The sequence below is a fragment of the Artemia sp. Qi Xiang Cuo genome, chromosome 9 (genome assembly GCF_049724085.1).
Source record: "Artemia sp. Qi Xiang Cuo chromosome 9, ASM4972408v1, whole genome shotgun sequence".
In the NCBI taxonomy this organism is placed as follows: domain Eukaryota; kingdom Metazoa; phylum Arthropoda; class Branchiopoda; order Anostraca; family Artemiidae; genus Artemia; species Artemia sp. Qi Xiang Cuo.
The window spans coordinates 36,001,177-36,018,749 of record NC_142802.1 but is presented as its reverse complement, the minus strand read 5'-3'; the positions used below and the strand labels follow the sequence as shown (position 1 = coordinate 36,018,749).

Genomic DNA, 17,573 nt, shown 5'->3' with positions numbered 1-17,573 from the left:
ATTCGTCTTTTTTTGCTCCTAAAGATCCATATTCGTCTAAAGATCTAATTCATCTTTCCCAATTATAAAGAAACGTTTTTCCACAGCCATTATAAAATGAAAATACAACCTTTTCATAAAAAGTTTCACAATTCAAAGAGTTCTTGCCCACCATTACGTTACGATGAGAATTGTCCGTATTACTTACTGTATCTGTCAAGACAGTAACTTACATCAGAAATCTCAAGATCGTTGCGAGTAATTGATTATGTTATTCAAACAATATGCATGTTTTCAAAATATCCCACAAGAATATTTATCGCAAAAGGGCTTTATCTGATTACAGTTTTATTTACTTCCCTCATTAACAGTAGTTCTCAGCTTGCCAAAATCGTAAGGAGGCTATTCTCTAAAATACATTCAGACGTTTCAAGACAGTTCTGAAGAACACAAGAAAACCCTTGGGTATAGCGCTTAGGAAGCGCAAGCTGGCTTGTTTTCACGAACATTTTCAAAGTGAGACGATATTTTATTCCCTTTAGTCGACGATTAAATAAATAAAAGGAGGTACAGAGGAAGTGTAATTAGAATCGAATATTTTTTCTTGTTCAGGTTTGTTGCTTTTAATGCTATTGGATTTCCAGAAAAGCAGAAAAACAACTAAAATTTTCACAGATTCTCCAAGAGGCCGCCCGCTTTCCATCAACTAGTGTACATATTGGAGCGCCAAGTACGTCACGCAGTTTTGCCACACATGTCGTTGACACGCACCGCCTGATGTATGTGATTTTTGAAAGTCGGCTATCTCTCAAGATTCTGTTAGTTATATGAAAATAATTAAGCGCTGACCACAGTTGAAAAGACAATTTCTTTTGCTAAAAAGAATCAACGCCAAATCTGTGTTAGTTAAAATTTGTTTGGTTTTCAAGTAGTAGTAATTCAACAGATATCCCAATACATTAGTATAGTATACCGTCATATATACAGAAAAAGTATACTTCCATGTGAGTTCAAAGTGGCAATAACATGAAGTTTAGAAACATTTCAAGCAGCCTACTACCTTGGTTTAATAAGAGTTGGGTGAAAAGAAGAAGAAACATAATTCTTAAGATCAATCAATCTGGACTTCTTTAAATATAAAGTTAGAAATAGACTTTGGCTAGGTCCGTATAAAAGAGAAACCACTGCAGCTTGAATCTTCCACAGGAAAAAAAATGTATTTGGAAATGCACTGCTATACATGTTGTGGAGCAAAAGCACTTCTTTCAAAAATAAAAAATTATGTATCTCTTCGTGGTTTCCAGGAAATAATTCTGGAGAAGAAAAATTCGGAAATCCCAAATTCTTTATTTTTGTTGCTATATAATTTTCAATTTTGGGCTGAATTCTTCAATATTTCGTATGCAGACTGAAAAAAAAGTCTAGTTTCGAGCCAGCTACAAGTTAGAGAATAGGGTTTTCGAAATCTTGTCATTTGCACATTTACCTAAAGCGGCTGAAACACCTCCACCAAACTTAATAGTAAGTAAAATAGGGTGTCATATTTGTGCTTTTGGGCTATCTGCAGACGCTTCGATCTTGGTGGAAGCGTGGAAGACGTTGAAAGACGACCCACCTGAATTGGAAGGTATCACCAAAAAGGCAGTCAATCTGCAGGCCTAATCATTAGTTGTATAAAAATAAAAGTGAATAGTTAATCTTTCCATTGTAACGGAAATGAAGTAAATAAATCTGTTAGATATCACTACTTTTTGTTTGTATTCAGGAATCCATATTTTCAGGTGGTAATTCTGATGGGCATAATATGGTTAGTAAGGAAAGAAATGTAAAGGAAAAACGGTGAAACTGTCTTACTTGTCTTTAACAACACAGAGAAGAGAAAAATAACAGCACAAATACAGAGATAAAATCTGTCCTTGTTTTCTTGCTTTCGCCAAATGTTGTTCCATAATACTTTATAAATAGGAGTTTCTAGCCCATCTTGAATCACAAAGCAAACGCCTTGCTTGTAGTAAAATTAACTCCACACATGTTCAGGTGATGCTATTATTAATTAACTTGGTTTGAGTAGCTATGTGTGGTAAAGGGTTTCGTGTGTTTAAATATACCATCCAGTGTTTAAATAACATGCGTTTCCTCGTTAACTAAGGGTATACTTAGTCAAACAATTGTTGCTTCTCTGAAGTAATTGATACCTGGTTCCTGCTAAAAATTCCACATGCATTTAGAGCCTAGCATTTTTGGTTCAGTAAATTACATTGCACTACTATTAAAGTATTTAGATTTAAGTGTTTGATAGTGTTCAGAAAACGTGACCTATTGAATTATTCGGAAATATATGATGACAGCATAATACTAATTTTTAAGAAGTATTCGGTCAATTTTTGGTGTTCCATCTTAAAGCGTTCACGGGTCATAGATACTGAAAGTAGTTTACAAAACGCTTTCACATTATAAGCAAAAATATAAAAAGTTGTGTGGGGATTTTCCAAAAGCATTATGTATGGGTAGACTGGAAACGCGAAATAAAAACCAGACAAAATGAAATTGGGGTGAAATCGGGTATCCATCACCCCGACTATTAAAAATCTCGAATGTACTTCGTAATAAATTTGCACATGGTGCATTTAGATTCTGATCTACTCTGCACCAAAAGATCTCTTCCTCTCCCATGCGTACGTACCTGCTTCCATGTGATTTACTTCTAATTTATGTACTTAATTTACTTCTAATATATTATTAATAATGTATTATTTAATTAATATAATAATTTACTTCTAATACATTATTTTGTTTTTACCAAAAAGATAAAGATCCTTTATCTCTTCTTGAAAACGGATAGTCAAATTTAGTGGAGATCGGACGAGCGTAATTTTTCCTGGTATGCGGAGCCCAATATTTCAAAGGCTCAACGTTTGAACCAACTGACGATGTTTAGTCCTTCTAAACATATTTTTGAAATACAGTTTTTCAATATAGTCTATGGCTGGATATTGGGTGTGGGGGGGGGGTTGAATAGCTAGATCTTCTATTCATATGTGTGTAGGAATAGCTAGATCGGCTCCATTTAAATCTTAATTTTATTTTTAATTCTTAACCACATCATTACGCGGATCAAGTACGTCTCAGAATTCAAATACAAACTTCAAAACTGATATAGCCTAGTTTAGGATCGTTTTCGTGAAATTCTTGAGTATTCATTAAGTTTTTCTCAAAAAGGCTTACGCCAAATGAAGGTCGAGTACCATGAGTAAAGAATGGCGAGAAAAACCCTGCCAGTTTTTCAAATAGCCAAAGGCCTATGCAAATCAATCACTCCCTAAAGTATAATAAAAGGCTGCAGGCGTACTAATTACTAAATAGGGCTAGTTGTAGTGAAGACGTACTGATGAGGGCCTTTGGGCCCAGTCCTTCTCCCAAAGTCCTATATCTTCTTGGGTTTCTCAGCATTTTTCTTCAAATTATCAAACAGAATTAATTTGTTGTAGGACTGCCCCTCCTCCCCCCCCCCCACCCCCGAAAAAAAAATTATTTTCTCTTCCCCGAAAAAGAAATTCTTGCGTTCTTGTCTAATTTATAGCGATTATAAAAATTTTCCCCACGGTTTGAAACTTAAATTTTACCTAATTCCACAAACACAAAATTTGACCATTCTTTAATTTTAAAATGGCACGGTTTAATGAATTACCGATGATTTTTGGTTAGTTTTTATTAATAACCTTTGAAGCAAGAATCAACTTGCGTGGCATCTTGATTTTTAGCTCTACTACTAAAATCTGAATGAAATCAGAGCAATGGCCACGCAATCGCATTCTCGACCTTTTATGAAACAACCTCGTAAAACAATCTTTGAGATGAAATCTTTGAGAATAACCTGGATGTTTAGGTTGTTCTCGAAGGGTTCACTTTCTGGGAATATTTAATAAAAACAGGCGTACCCCAGGACCGACGGACCGACGGTTTTCCTTATGCATGAATGACACGGGAGACAACCTAGGAAGCCATTTGCATTACTTTGCAGACGACGCCACGACACATGTGGTATAAAATCCGGCAATACGTAAAGTCACGAAGTACGAAGTCCCAAAGTCCGAAAGCCCGGACCTTGATTAGGTGAGAACCTCTCGCGCAAGAAAACTGGGAATCACTTTTTGCTGCAAAAACCTTTTTTCTCCTAGCTCGATTATCCCGCTTTGTAAGTCTTGCATCAGATCCATCACTGAATATGGATGCAAGCTGTATGCTGGTGCTCCAAAAACGTTGTTGGCACCAATTGTTGGTACCAAACGTTGTTGGCACCGTTGTTGGCACCAATCCACAATTGGGCTAATAGAGCAAGCTCACTCGGTACCAGTGCCTTTCCGATCTATTACTGAATAGTTTGATGGTAGAGTCAAGCCCAATGGTGCCGTCAATGGGTTTTTTTATGAGTAGATAAATACACCTCCTTCTGTACAGCTTTCTCGTACTATCTCCCACCTTGTCAAACCGACAAGAAAGGCACAAAGACACACAGCAGTTCCAACTATCTTAAGCTTGACACGCCGAGAACAGAGTACTTGAAGAACAGCTTTGTTGGACGTTGCATTTCGATTTGAAATGGTCTTCAAGGGGCCGTTTTCCGTAAAACTTTGTCCGCTGACTCCTCCAAAAGAAGATTCAACAGTCATTTAAAACTTAGTGAGTGTACGATGTAAACGAGTAGTGACAAATTTAATACTAAAAGTACTTGGCGCCCCGAATTTAGGAATAAAAAAAATAAACTTTAAGCTGTATGATACATTAGGGTTGCAGATAATTACATCCATGTAATACAGTATTAATGCCATTAATGTAATGTAAGTTAATGTAAAACTCTTCCCAGATTTCATTACATGTGAGAATGTTCTTTTAAGAAATTAAAAAGACTAAGCTATAAAAAACCTAGATATCTAACGTTGAGGAACGTGTAAATACAAGTAAATCGGCTAGTTTTTTCTTCTATAGAACCGTTAAAAGAGAGTTTTGGCTTGATCAGGAAAAAAAGTTCATTTTCCGAATTAGGCCCAATTTGGCCTTGCGCTATTTTTGTTGTTGTTATACATTAGATTCCACTAGGACCATGGGCTTAAGCTTATAAGTTCCAAACTGAACAGAAACAAATGATCTGTTTTTATTTTCAGACACTTTAACACCATCCCCCTCTCGACAAAACTGCCTTACTTAGCCTCCTTAGTCTTAGGAAGGATCCCTGAAAATTTCAAGCCAATTCAACAGCCAGAGCTAAACAAGATTACCTTTTTTCCGCAATGATTCCGATATGTAGACAATGGGTAATTTTGGGAAAGGGATAGTCCCCCCCAAAAAATTGGTCCTTGGTGAAAATTAGACCACAAAATTCAACATGTCCAAGGACCGTGTAGCGAATATTTCAAGCTCCAATACAAAAAAAAGAAAAAGCAAAAAAAAATCGAATTTTTCCCGGGAAAGATAGTCAAGGACGAATGTTTATATTTTTTCCCACGGCCCATCATATCAAATTAGGGATCCTAAAATGTTTGAAAAGAGCTCGTTCGAGCGGAAATTGAAGGTTCTAATACACTTTTAAGCAATAAAATACATAACCATTATGCAAAAGTTCCAAATTCTACGATTTTGAGACCCGAAAAAATATTATTTGCCCAAACACGGCCAAACATATCAATATAAAGTTTTGAGATTGGACATTGGCTTGGGATTACAGAAAAGCTAATTTTTAAGCATCCCAATTATAGAAACTATACTGGCGCTTGGTGACGTAGGCTATTTGTCCCTAAACACATAACGTCCCTCTTTGCAGCTATTCCAAATATACTCACCAAATGATAGTTAGTGAGCAAATCCTTCCCTTTCGGATGTATCCGAAGGTAATGGTAAGTTTGAAAATATGAACTTAAAAAAACACTTCTATAGACTTCAGGCATACCCTCCCTGATAAAAATTAAATTAAAAACAAGTTTTTTCAACTGAAAGTGAGGAGCAACATTTACACTTAAAACGAACTGAAATTATTACGTACGTGAAGGGGGTTGCCTCCTCCTCAACACCTCACTCTTTACGCTAAAGTTTTTAGTATCTTTAAAAAGCTTCTTATTGTTCTAATTAAACAACCCTTATGTTTCAGTAGTCGTTCTTAAAGAACTGGAACGAAGTTGAAACTTTAACGTAAAGAGCGAGGTGCTGGGGGGAGGCTACCCCCTTCACATACATAATAACTTCTGTTCGTTTTAAGTTTTAATGATGCTTCTTACTTTCAGTTGGAAAAACTATTTTTTCATTTAATTTCTGATCGTTTTAAATAATCTCATGAAATCTGGCCCCACCTCTACGGAAAAAATACCCTCGCCACGTAAATATCCTCTAGACAATTCAATCCCGGTCAAAATTTATCCAGAACAGTTACCCTTAACAGCTCCTTGCGTAAAATTGAGACGGAAAAGAGAAAACAAGACATATAAAAATAATTTTGTATAGGAATTGTTGCAAATTCCCCCGCTGTATGACTTCCCATGACAATTTCACCCCTGACAATTTCACCCAATTCCTCCCCATGGAAAATTCCACATGGAAAAACCCCCAGAAGAATATTCACCCCCTACCCTAAAATGTATGCATGCTTCCCAATAGCAAATACTATGCTTAAACAATGGGCAAATTTTATAACAAAGACCTTTCCCCGGGGGCTGGGGGGGGGGCGTGTCATGTTTTATCTATGACCCCAGAAATTGACCATACCATAGAAAATTATCCCCGTGGAAAATCCCCCCAGCAGGAAATTCGTCTCCCCCTCACCCGAAAAATGTATGCTTACTTCCCAATAACAAATACTATACGTACACAATGGGTAAATTTTATAACTTGAAGACTTTCCCCTGGGTTAGTGGGTGTGAAGATTCATGCTATCTCCAAAGGCATAGTTATTGGGCCTTTCAACAACGATGAACAAAATGGCTATCTCAGAATTTTGATCGGGCGATTTTGTGGAAAAAGGGGCGGGGAGAGGCCTAGTTACCCTTCAATCTTTTGGTCACCTAAAAAGGACACTAGAACTTTTAGTTTCCGTTCGAATGAGCCCTCTCATGATATTCTAGGTCCATTGGGTTAATACGATCACCCCTGGGAAAAAAAACAAATAAACACGCATCCGTGATTTCTGGCAAAAATTCAAAAGTCCACATTTTTGCAGATAGGAGCTTGAAACCTCTAGAGTAGGGTTTTTTTGATACGTTGAATCTGGTGGTGTGAATTCCATTAAGATTTTGTGACTTTTAGGAGGTGATACTACCTTTTTTCGATTATCAGGCAAATTTTCTCAGGCTCGTAGCTGTCAATGAGTAAGACTAAACTTAATGAAACTTAGATATTTGAAACCAGCGTTTTTTAGAGTTTCGGTTACTATTGATCCGAGTCATTCCAGTAAGTTACCACGAACTGTTTGATATACAGAATCCTATTTCTAATAGATGACGCACAGCCTTTCCAGAATATTTAATAATATACAAATGGTGCTATTATACTGCCAAAACGTTAATCAATAGCAGAAAATAAATGCCACCGCTGCAGAACAGCCTGGTCTCTGAAACTGAGAGATTATCTTTTTTCTTTTCTTTTTTGCCAATTGGAAGACATTTTGGTCAATTGGCTGAGATTGTTCCTATTGTGCCAAAAATTGTTCTGTGAAATAGTCAGAATTGTCACTGGGAACGCTGTAGCATTATTTTAGTAAAGAGTCATGAGCATCCAATGTTTTATTTTCCCTGGTTTTTCGACAGGAAACTGAGGATTTTAGAATCCGTTTTAAGGGCCAAATGTGATTGGAGGGCAGCCAGCCCCCTTGCTGTCCGACTCTTTTTCCTTTAACTCCCCCGCAACCCCCAGGCAGTCGATTAGTATATTTAGAGAACTTTTTTTCTTGGAATAGGCAGAAGGTTCAATAAATAGTCCTCCGGGGATCCCAGAGTCCAGAGTCCCTGGGGCAAGAGCCGTAAATCACGCAAACTGCAAATTGTTATGAGTAGGTTCTTACGCGGAAAAAGGAAGACATTTTTTATCTTGGGTGTCAGATTAGCTTAAAAATTTATCATTTCTAGGCATCATTTCCTGAACCAAGAAGAACACACATATTCCGTTGGGAGGGGGAAGGGCATTAGAGGTCCTTAAATGGACCTTTTTTCTCTAAACAATTTGCAACATACAGCCGTAAGTCACCAGGTCAAGAGGAGCATGACGTACAAAAAAATCTTTTGGAGGTAGAGGCCTCCTAAAAATGGGGTTCAGAAAAAGGCGGGAAACACTTTTTTTCAATTGGAACAAAACTTATATCCTTCACACCTTAGGCTAAGGGCTCCTCAAAGTAGAATCAAAAATAGGAATAATTTTGTCTTTCTATTATCAATTAAAAAATGACCAGAAATGGTCTTAAAAAAGCTCTCCCCCTTAAAAAACATAAAAATAATATGAATGAACGGTATAACAAGATTCAGTGGTTCACTATTGTCACTCCTAGCAAATAATAATAATAATAATAATAAAATAAAAATAACACACATCCGTGACCATTCTTCTCGGGGAGGTTTTTCAGTGGAAAAAGGAAGACATGTTCGATCTTGGGTGTCAGATTAGCTTAACAATTTTATGTCTTGGGCCAAGAACAACACATATTCCGTTGAGAGAGGGAAGGGCTTAGGGCCCAAGAAATGGACCTTTTTTCCCCTCCTCAGTTTGAAAAAAATACATATCCGTGACCAAGGCAATATTCAGGGGGAGAAGGGTTAACGGGCTTGAACCCCTCCCCAAAAAATGTTTTTCCAACTCGTAAGAACGTAACAAAAATGTATTTAAACAGATTTTTGATTCGTTTTTAAAGTTTTTTTTAACCCACTCCACACCGAAAAAATACCCCCCCCCCCCCCGTCGAACAAAAGTCCTGGATTCGGCCCTGTCCGTGACCATTCTTCTCAGGGAAAACTTAAATTACGCTTATAATTTAATACGAGCTTGAAAGTTTAGACTTATTTTTTTAAATACATGTTACCAAAATTTCGGCAAGAACGGGGTTTATTTCCTGTCCTTGACACTTTAGAAACAACGTTCTTTCACCATTACATTAAAAAATTATATTTAATCTATTTAAATTATTATAAAAAAATCAATAAAAAAATACACTCCGTACTGCAGTGCACCTGTCATAAAATTGAAAAGTTGACTCCTTTAATTCAGCTTTATTTATTAGATGATTAAGATGAGGTGCTCGTATTTGGCCTAACCTATTATACCAATGCTATGGTCTATCTCAAATATTCCTAATTAAGAAACCTACAACTCTCATTTATCAGAACGGCATCTAAGATAATTACTAGTTCAGGTTTTCGAAATTTCCTTATAAAAAGATGTTAGACTTATAAAAGGGGTAATCAAGGGGTTTACGAGTTAATACTTTATTCGTAATACCTTAAGCATTTTTTGTAAGGCTCAAAATAAAATAGAAATATAAAAATGAACACATGGCTTGTGAATTAATAGTTGAGTAAAATTCGTTAGATCCCAGATCAGGGGTTCTCAACTAGAGGTTGAATTATTTTTTCTTTTTTTTGCTTTTGCTATTATTTCTTTTTTTTAACAGTTTACGGGTGTAGGTTTACGTTTTAGCATTAATATGATGATAACTTGCTATTACTTATTGCAAATTTTGTCGCATATCATTAAACGAAAATTTATATTGTACTGAAACAAGATTGTTTCAAGCACAATGCCAGCACCTTTTCTTTATATATAACAATTGAGCAAGTATAACAAATAACGTTAGTCGGATATCAATAGGTCGTATCTCCGTAATTGTAAATTTTCAGAAGAGAAAACAAAAAACCTTCACACCTTTTTTATTTCCCCTCCCATAACTAGAAAACAAAACATATTGATATGTATTGATTTTACTTGTCAATCCGTTTTTGTTCTATGGTTATCGGAAGGGAAATAAAAAAGTCGTGAGGTTTTAAAGTTTTGCCTTATTGAAACACTCTACCAAAGGACTTAGAACACTTTTTAAAGTTTGGGTAGCAGCCCATATCTAGAAATGTAAGAAGATGTTGTTTTTCGCTGACAAATTCAATTCTTACTGCGAAGAAAAGCTTGGTATTGGGCAAATCAAAACAGTGAAACAACGAAACACGGTGACTCTCAAAAACTTTTTATAGCCTCCAACTCGCAACTAGGTACTTATTAGAATAATTTTTATTACTAGCAATTTAGTTGCACCAACAGTCATATTTTTAGTTTATTCTTTAGTGCAAAACTGTGAAATAAACAGGTTTCTCAAACTTCTATCAAGAAATGTGATCATTTCTGCAGCGGTAGCTGCACCTTAATAAAGAACATTAACGAAAAATAGCCTCTCCTTCTGTCGAGGTTCTTTCACAACTCAAGACTCCCAATGGAATTGTTTTACCCACAACCTTAATACACAATTAAATAAAAAAACATTTTTTCCAGCTGAAAGTAAGAAGCAACCTTGAAAGTTAAAACGAAGAGAAATCATTCCGCATGTGAGGGGTGCTGCCCCTCCTCAGCCCTCATTCTTCATGATAAAATCTCAGAGTTTTCAAAAATACTTCTCATTCAAATTCAACCACACTCGTGTCACAGCAGTATTTCTTACAGAATTGTGAAAAAAAGTCGAGCTTTAGCGTACAGAGCGAGGGTTAAGGAAGGGTAGCCCCCCTCATATACAGAGAGATTTCTCTTCGTTTAACTTTTAGTATTTATCCTTACATTTCAGTTAAAAAAAAACTCGTTTTGTTTGTTTAATTTCTGATCTGTTATCAAATCATGCCAGGAAATTTTCTTACCCTCCACCCGCTGCAGAATTTCCTTTGGAAAATTCCCCCCCTCCGTGCAGAAAAATTTTACTTGAAAAATCCCCCCCCCCACAGAAAGAAATCCCCCAAAAATATCCGTTTGTTTCCAAATAACGAATACTATATGCGAAAAATGGGCAACTTACAGCCCTTTCGCCAGGGACTACGAGGGGTCATTTCATCCTCAAAGGCATAGTTATTGGACCTTTCAACTATGCTGAATCAAATGGCTATCTTAAAACTTGATCGAATGTCTTTGGGGGAAAAGGGGCGTCAGAGGGGGGGTAAGTTGCCCTTTAATCTTTTTGGTAACTTAAAAAGAGCATTAGAACTTTTAATTTCTCTTCCCCTAAGCGATCTCCCGGTCTTATAGGACCATTGGTTCGATAAGATCACCCATGGAGGAAAAAATCACCTCCGTGATTTTTTTTTGTAAAAAACCTTCTGTTAAAAATATGAAATTCCATATTTTTGTAGATAGGAGCTTGCAAGGTCTTCTAACGGGGTTCTCTGATATGCCAAATCTGATGGTGTGTTTTTCATTAGGATTGCTTGTTTTTTAATTAGTGTTTTCTTTTTTGAAAATCAGGCAAATTTTCTCAGGCTCAAAGCTTTTGTTAGATGAAACTAATAAATTTTGATACATTTGATGCTTTTGATAAATTAAACTTAATAAATTTTACAGATTTGGAATATATAAAAAGCCAATTCTTTTGATATATCGTACCTGATAATAGCTTTTGATACGTTTCTATTCAACTTTGTCTGTCGAGGTCAAATATTGTAATCAATATTTCAGCCACATTTCCGATTGAGCTGAATTTTTTATTAAGTTCTGATTCCCGAAAACAAAATATTAGTCAGTTATAATAAATGAGCATTACTCAATTGATTGATTAATTTCAACCCACACTCTTATTATATAGACATTATGCCTGTATAATGTTTTAACATTCTACCAGTCCCTTATGACATGACATTAATCTTTTTCAAATGCAACTAGTTGTTTACAAAACACCTGATAATTCCTGAATATTGATTAAATTTACCAAAGACTAAAAAGAATAAAATAAAAATGTTGAAAATATTTATTTTCTTGCTATCTGGAAAAACAAAATTTTAAAGGCTAAAAATGAAAGCTTTGGGTGGTCAAGATATTAATTACAACAATTCAAGAGTCTTTACGATACCGCATCCTTTAACATGAAGACCTCATCAATTTAAACACGAAGACCTTTCAAAATGATTACCTAGAGTTTTTCTTTCGTAGTCGGCCAACCCATTCCTTTCTAGTCGTATAACGATTCAACTTTTTGGAGTAGCAGGCTTTATATTTTGTATTATTATTTATTTGTTTTTCTAGTGCAGTTGAGATACTATGTACTAACAGGCTTTCAAAATGTTCTTTTAGTTTGTTTTAATTCGCGTCCCCGTTTAGAACACTCAATGTCCCATCAAGGGGATGACGATCACCCCAAAGCTTAAGTAGAATTTAATTTTCATTATACTGATGATTATTTTGAAACTTTACAGATTATTTCAAACTAGCTCATTGCAGTCACGCCGGTTAAGTACAAGTCTGCTGACACCTCGACTGTACCAGCAAGTGGATTCAAACCTAAAGAGTTGGCTCTCATAAATGAAGATGGTTCCTTTCATTTATGAAACAAAAAAACAAGTTTTTTCAACTGAAAGTCAGGAGAAACATTAAAATTTAAAACGAACAGAAATTAGTACGTATATGAGGGGGTTCACCCCCTGGTCAATATCTCGCTCTTTGCGCTAAAGTCCGAATTTTCTTCGTCATAAATCCCTGAATCACAAAGGCCGTTTAATTATAATTAATAGCTCTTTTGAAAGTACTAAAAAAATCTAGCGTAAAGAGCAAGGTATTGACTAGGGGGCGAACCCTCTCATATACGTGATAATTTCTGTTCGTTTTTAAGTTTTAATGTTGCTCCTTACTTTCAGTTGAAAAAAACTTATTTTTTTATATTTAATTTCTGATCGTTTTTTAAATAATACTGGGAAATCCGGCGCCCACTTCATAAAAATGTCCCTTCCCCCAAGGAAACATCCTCCATGAAAAGATACTCCCACGTAACCCGATCCTCTGACCCCCCCCCCCACCCACCAGAAAAAACCGTCCTGAAAACGTCCGTATATTCCCCTATATAATAATGAATTATTACCGTCTTGCTTTTCAGGAATGCTAAAAGCTAGATCTTCGATTCATGATCATGAAACTCGCCAAAGGGAAAATTTACATGCCCCGCTCGTGGTGTCTGCCAGGTCGACATTCTCGCCTATTTATAGGGGATTAAAGTTGTGGAATGGGGTTAATAAAGAGTTAAGAGAAATAGGGGATCTGAAGGAATTTAAAAATAAAATAAAAGGAATGTTATATGAGAAATATGATTTAAAATTTTTTTTTTTTTTTATTTATTTTTTGTTTTTATTTATTTTTTTTATGTACCTGGAGGACAAGTATAGTGATTTTGTGATTGGTGGTAGGAACCGCGTGCGAAGGGGAATGATTTTTCTTTTATTTTATTTTTTTAGGCCTAGGTTGTATATTTCTGTTGTGAATATGAAATTTTGATATATGCCTACCCTTAGGACAACCTGACCCCAGGTTCTTGGGTCGGTAGTGAGTAAAATGTATTGTCCTTGTGTGTGTTAATAAATTACTATTACTATTATAACCAATATTATATGTAAACAATGGGCAAAGCTTATAACTTGCAGCCCTTCCCCCGGGAACTGTGGGGGATTAAGTCATCCTCAAAGACATATTAATTAAATTTTCAACTATGCTGAACAAAATGGCTATCTTAAAATTTTGATTGGGTGACTTCGGGAAAAAAATGAGCGTGGGAGGGGGCCAGGTTGCCCTCCAATTTTTTGGTCACTTAAAAAGAGCATTATAACTTTTAGTTTCTGCTTGAATCAGACATCTCGCGATGCTCTAGGACCGCTCGGTTGATAACATGATTGCTGAAAAAAAAAAATAGACACGTATCTGTAATCTTTTTTCTGGCAAAAAATACGAAATTACAGATTCCTTCAAATAAGAGCTAGACACCTCTACAGTAGTGCTTTCTGTTACGCTGAATCTGGTGGTTTGATTCTATCACTTTTAGGGGGTGTTTTCCCCTTTTTTCGAAAATGAGGCAAATATTTTCAGGCTCATAACTTTTGATGGGCGAGACTAAACTTGATGACACTTGAATATTTAAAATCAGCATACAAATCTGATTCTTTTGATGCATCTACTGGTAGCAAAATTCCGTTTTTCAGAGTTTCGGTTACTATTGAGTCGGGTCGCTCCTTACTTACAGTTCGTTACCACGAACTGTTGGATGAGAGAAACAACCGAAAACCACATTTTCATTAAATCAAAATTAACACCATGATGTTTGATTAGAAGTAAAGAGCGAGAGAGAGAGAGAGAGAGAGAGAGAGAGAGAGAGAGAGAGAGAGAGAGAGAGAGAGAGAGAGAGAGAGAGAGGAGATAGAGAGAGAGAGAGAAAGAGGGAGGGAGAGAGAGAGAAAGAGAAAGAAAGAGAGAGAGAGAGACCTCGCTCTTGACGCTAAACTTTGACTGTTTGTCCCAATTCTTTAAGAACGATTCCTAAAACCCAAGGGCAGTTTAATTAGAATCAGAACCTTTTTTAAAACTACTTAAAAACTTTAACGTAAAGATAAGGGTATTGAAGAGGGGGCATCCCCCCCCCTTATATGCGGAATAATTTCTGTTCAGTTTAAGTTTTAATGTTGCTCCTTACTTCCAGCAGATTTTTTTTTTTTTATATTTAACCCTGCCCTAGATTGATCAAACTACACACCTGTCATAACGTACACTTGTCAGAAGAGATACAGACAATTTGAGGTTATGCTAAATTAAGACACGCCACATCACCAGTTTTAGAGCAGCTTATTATTTTCGGATTAAAGATTGACCTTCTAACTCAGACAAGCCTGGGCGAAAGAGGTTTAGCCATGTATAACGGAAGGGGCGTCGAATTTATAGCAAAAATTTACTGATGTCAGAGCTCAGTAATTTGCAAAAGAGTAGTTTTTGGGTTGGAGGGTAATCTGACGTGGCCTGGACAAGAAGACCTAAATCCCTTCGGTTAGATACGGCCTAGCATACTATTAATACCTTCATCATCAACTTGATATGGGAGTCCAGCAGCAAACCCTGTTCCCTGGGAAAATGCGGTTTTCAGTTAGACGCACTATATATGATAGTTACTTATGCTGCATTGATAGGTGACGTCAGCAGAATTGTCAATAATAACTGCACTTACCTCAAATTTGTTTGTTGTAGGTAATATGCAGGTAATATGCAAAAATGTTTTTATTCTGTACAGCTTCTTACGAAAATCCTTCAAGTACGCAAACACAAACTTGCCGCTGATGTTGGGTAGTCGAGGTAGTTATTTGTCACAGGTAGTATGGAAGCAGGAGATACGTGGTATCTTTCTAATTTATATCTTGAATTATATTTGGAACACCGTGCTTTGACGAACTGTAAGATATGTACCAACCGGTACATAATTTTGCTGGAATAGGATTGCGCTAAAATCTCCATACTGAAATTTCGTCAAGCTACTTGGCTCTACGTTCACGCGACGTTTTCAAACCAATTATTTAAAGGAGGCCTAGACGGTCAATCATTTTGATCTAAAGCTTCCGTCAATCGATTGACTCAACCTATTTGACGGAACCTATTAGACGCTTGAGTCAAGCGTTGACGGTGATCGATAGAAACTTTGAATGACTCAATTATTTTGATCAAAAGCAGTGTGTTAGATTAGCTTTGGTCGAGATTGAAGGGTTGATTGAAGGTTCGATTGAAGATTGATTGAAGCACACGTCAATCGACTGACGGACACTTTTGATCAAAATGATTGACCGTTTAGGGCCTCCTTAAGACTTCTTCCGAGATCACAGACCTGCAGAGTAGTAGACTACCTGTAGTGTTAATAGACTAGCAGACTCGTAGACTCCAGATCGTGGACTCTACGATTCATAGAGTAAATATTCTGTCACTGACTATATACTTTCTTTCTATTCTCTTTTTTTGTTTTACAAAAGATTAGAGCTTCTGATTTTTTTCCATTATTAGCTTCAATAAGATTTAACTGTATTTTTATCACTTTTCCTTTGGCAGAGCTTCCGGAGGAAATTTCAATTTCTGTGCCTGTTTCACTGTTGGTTCAACGTCCTCGAAATTTCTTATTACAAAGATATTGTTCTGACAATAATTTAATCCACTCAGGAAGAGCGTTTTCTTTCTTTTTAAGACAGAGAGAACTATCTTGTACACGCTCATTCTACTCTCGATTTTTTTCTTTTTTGTAAAAACAATTCTAAAAAATACGGTTATTTGTCGTGACGCCTGAGAGGTTAGACACGAAAAGGGAAAACAACAGTGTTCTTCGTTTGCTAATAAATTTTGTTTCACGAGAAGAAATCACATTTAGTACAATGCTAACCAATTCAGGTATCCAGCTGGAACGTCTCATATTTTTTCTCCTTTATATAGATCTTTTAATATTCGAAAAGGTAAAAAATTGGTAAAAAATTAAACCAAATAATCATCAGTGAATTAAAAATATACAGTAGATAATCATATCAACTTGTCTAAATATGACAAGAGACGGTAAAACAATTAAACGACACTTTCTTCCGCTGGTCTTGAATTCAGATCATTCTCAACAAATGGTTCATTTACTCCGATATGCATAAGTATCAGAAACAAGGAAATTATTCAATCACGGATTTCTTTACTTCATTAAATAAAACAAAATGCTTAAAAGAATGGATAATTAATAAACAGTTAAATTATATATATATATATATATATATATATATATATATATATATATATATATATATATATATATATATATATATATATATATATATATATATATATATATATATATATATATATATATATATATATATATATATATATATATATATTTATATATATATATATATATAATATATATATAATATATATATATATATATATATATATATATATATATATATATATATATATATATATATATATATATATATATATATATATATATATATATATATATATATATATATATATATATATATATATATATATATATATATATATATATATGTAGAGTTTCATCGGAAACGGATAAAAGTGTGGCCAAAGATGGAAGTAGTATCAGCTATCTTAGATGCTTTTGCTTGAAGGGACGACTGTCAAATTATTTTTTTTTTTTTTTCAATTTAAAGTTCGATGAATTTTTAGAGTTTTCTGTAGGCACATATGCATGAGAAGGGCCCTTTGCAACTACCCATAGATTTTCAGATTTCTGTATTTTATCTTATAATGTTTTATATATTTTCGTTTAGTTTTCATTTTATGTTGGAGTTTTTTTCAATTTTCACATCTATCACAGAAAGTTCACTCCTCCTCCCAAATTTAAAAACATATTTCTCAATCTGGTTCCTTGGCCCTGAAGTAATCCTTTGAATACACTTCAGGCAATTATAGATGCTTTTTCACATTTCAAATTATAAACAAAAATCCAAACAAATCCAAGAAAATGAATAAATAAATAAATAAAGATAATATCGATGACTAAGTTTTAGACTATAATGTAATACATACTATATGACATTAAAGGGAAAATACGGTATGTCAATTTTTTTTATCAG

General features: G+C 35.2%; 1 protein-coding gene across 4 annotated transcripts in view; it reads right to left on the bottom strand.

The window, feature by feature from the left end:
• LOC148948608 (protein madd-4-like) overlaps positions 1–17,573 on the bottom strand; it is a 511,292-nt gene that overhangs the window by 186,505 nt on the left and 307,214 nt on the right. The window lies entirely within an intron of this gene.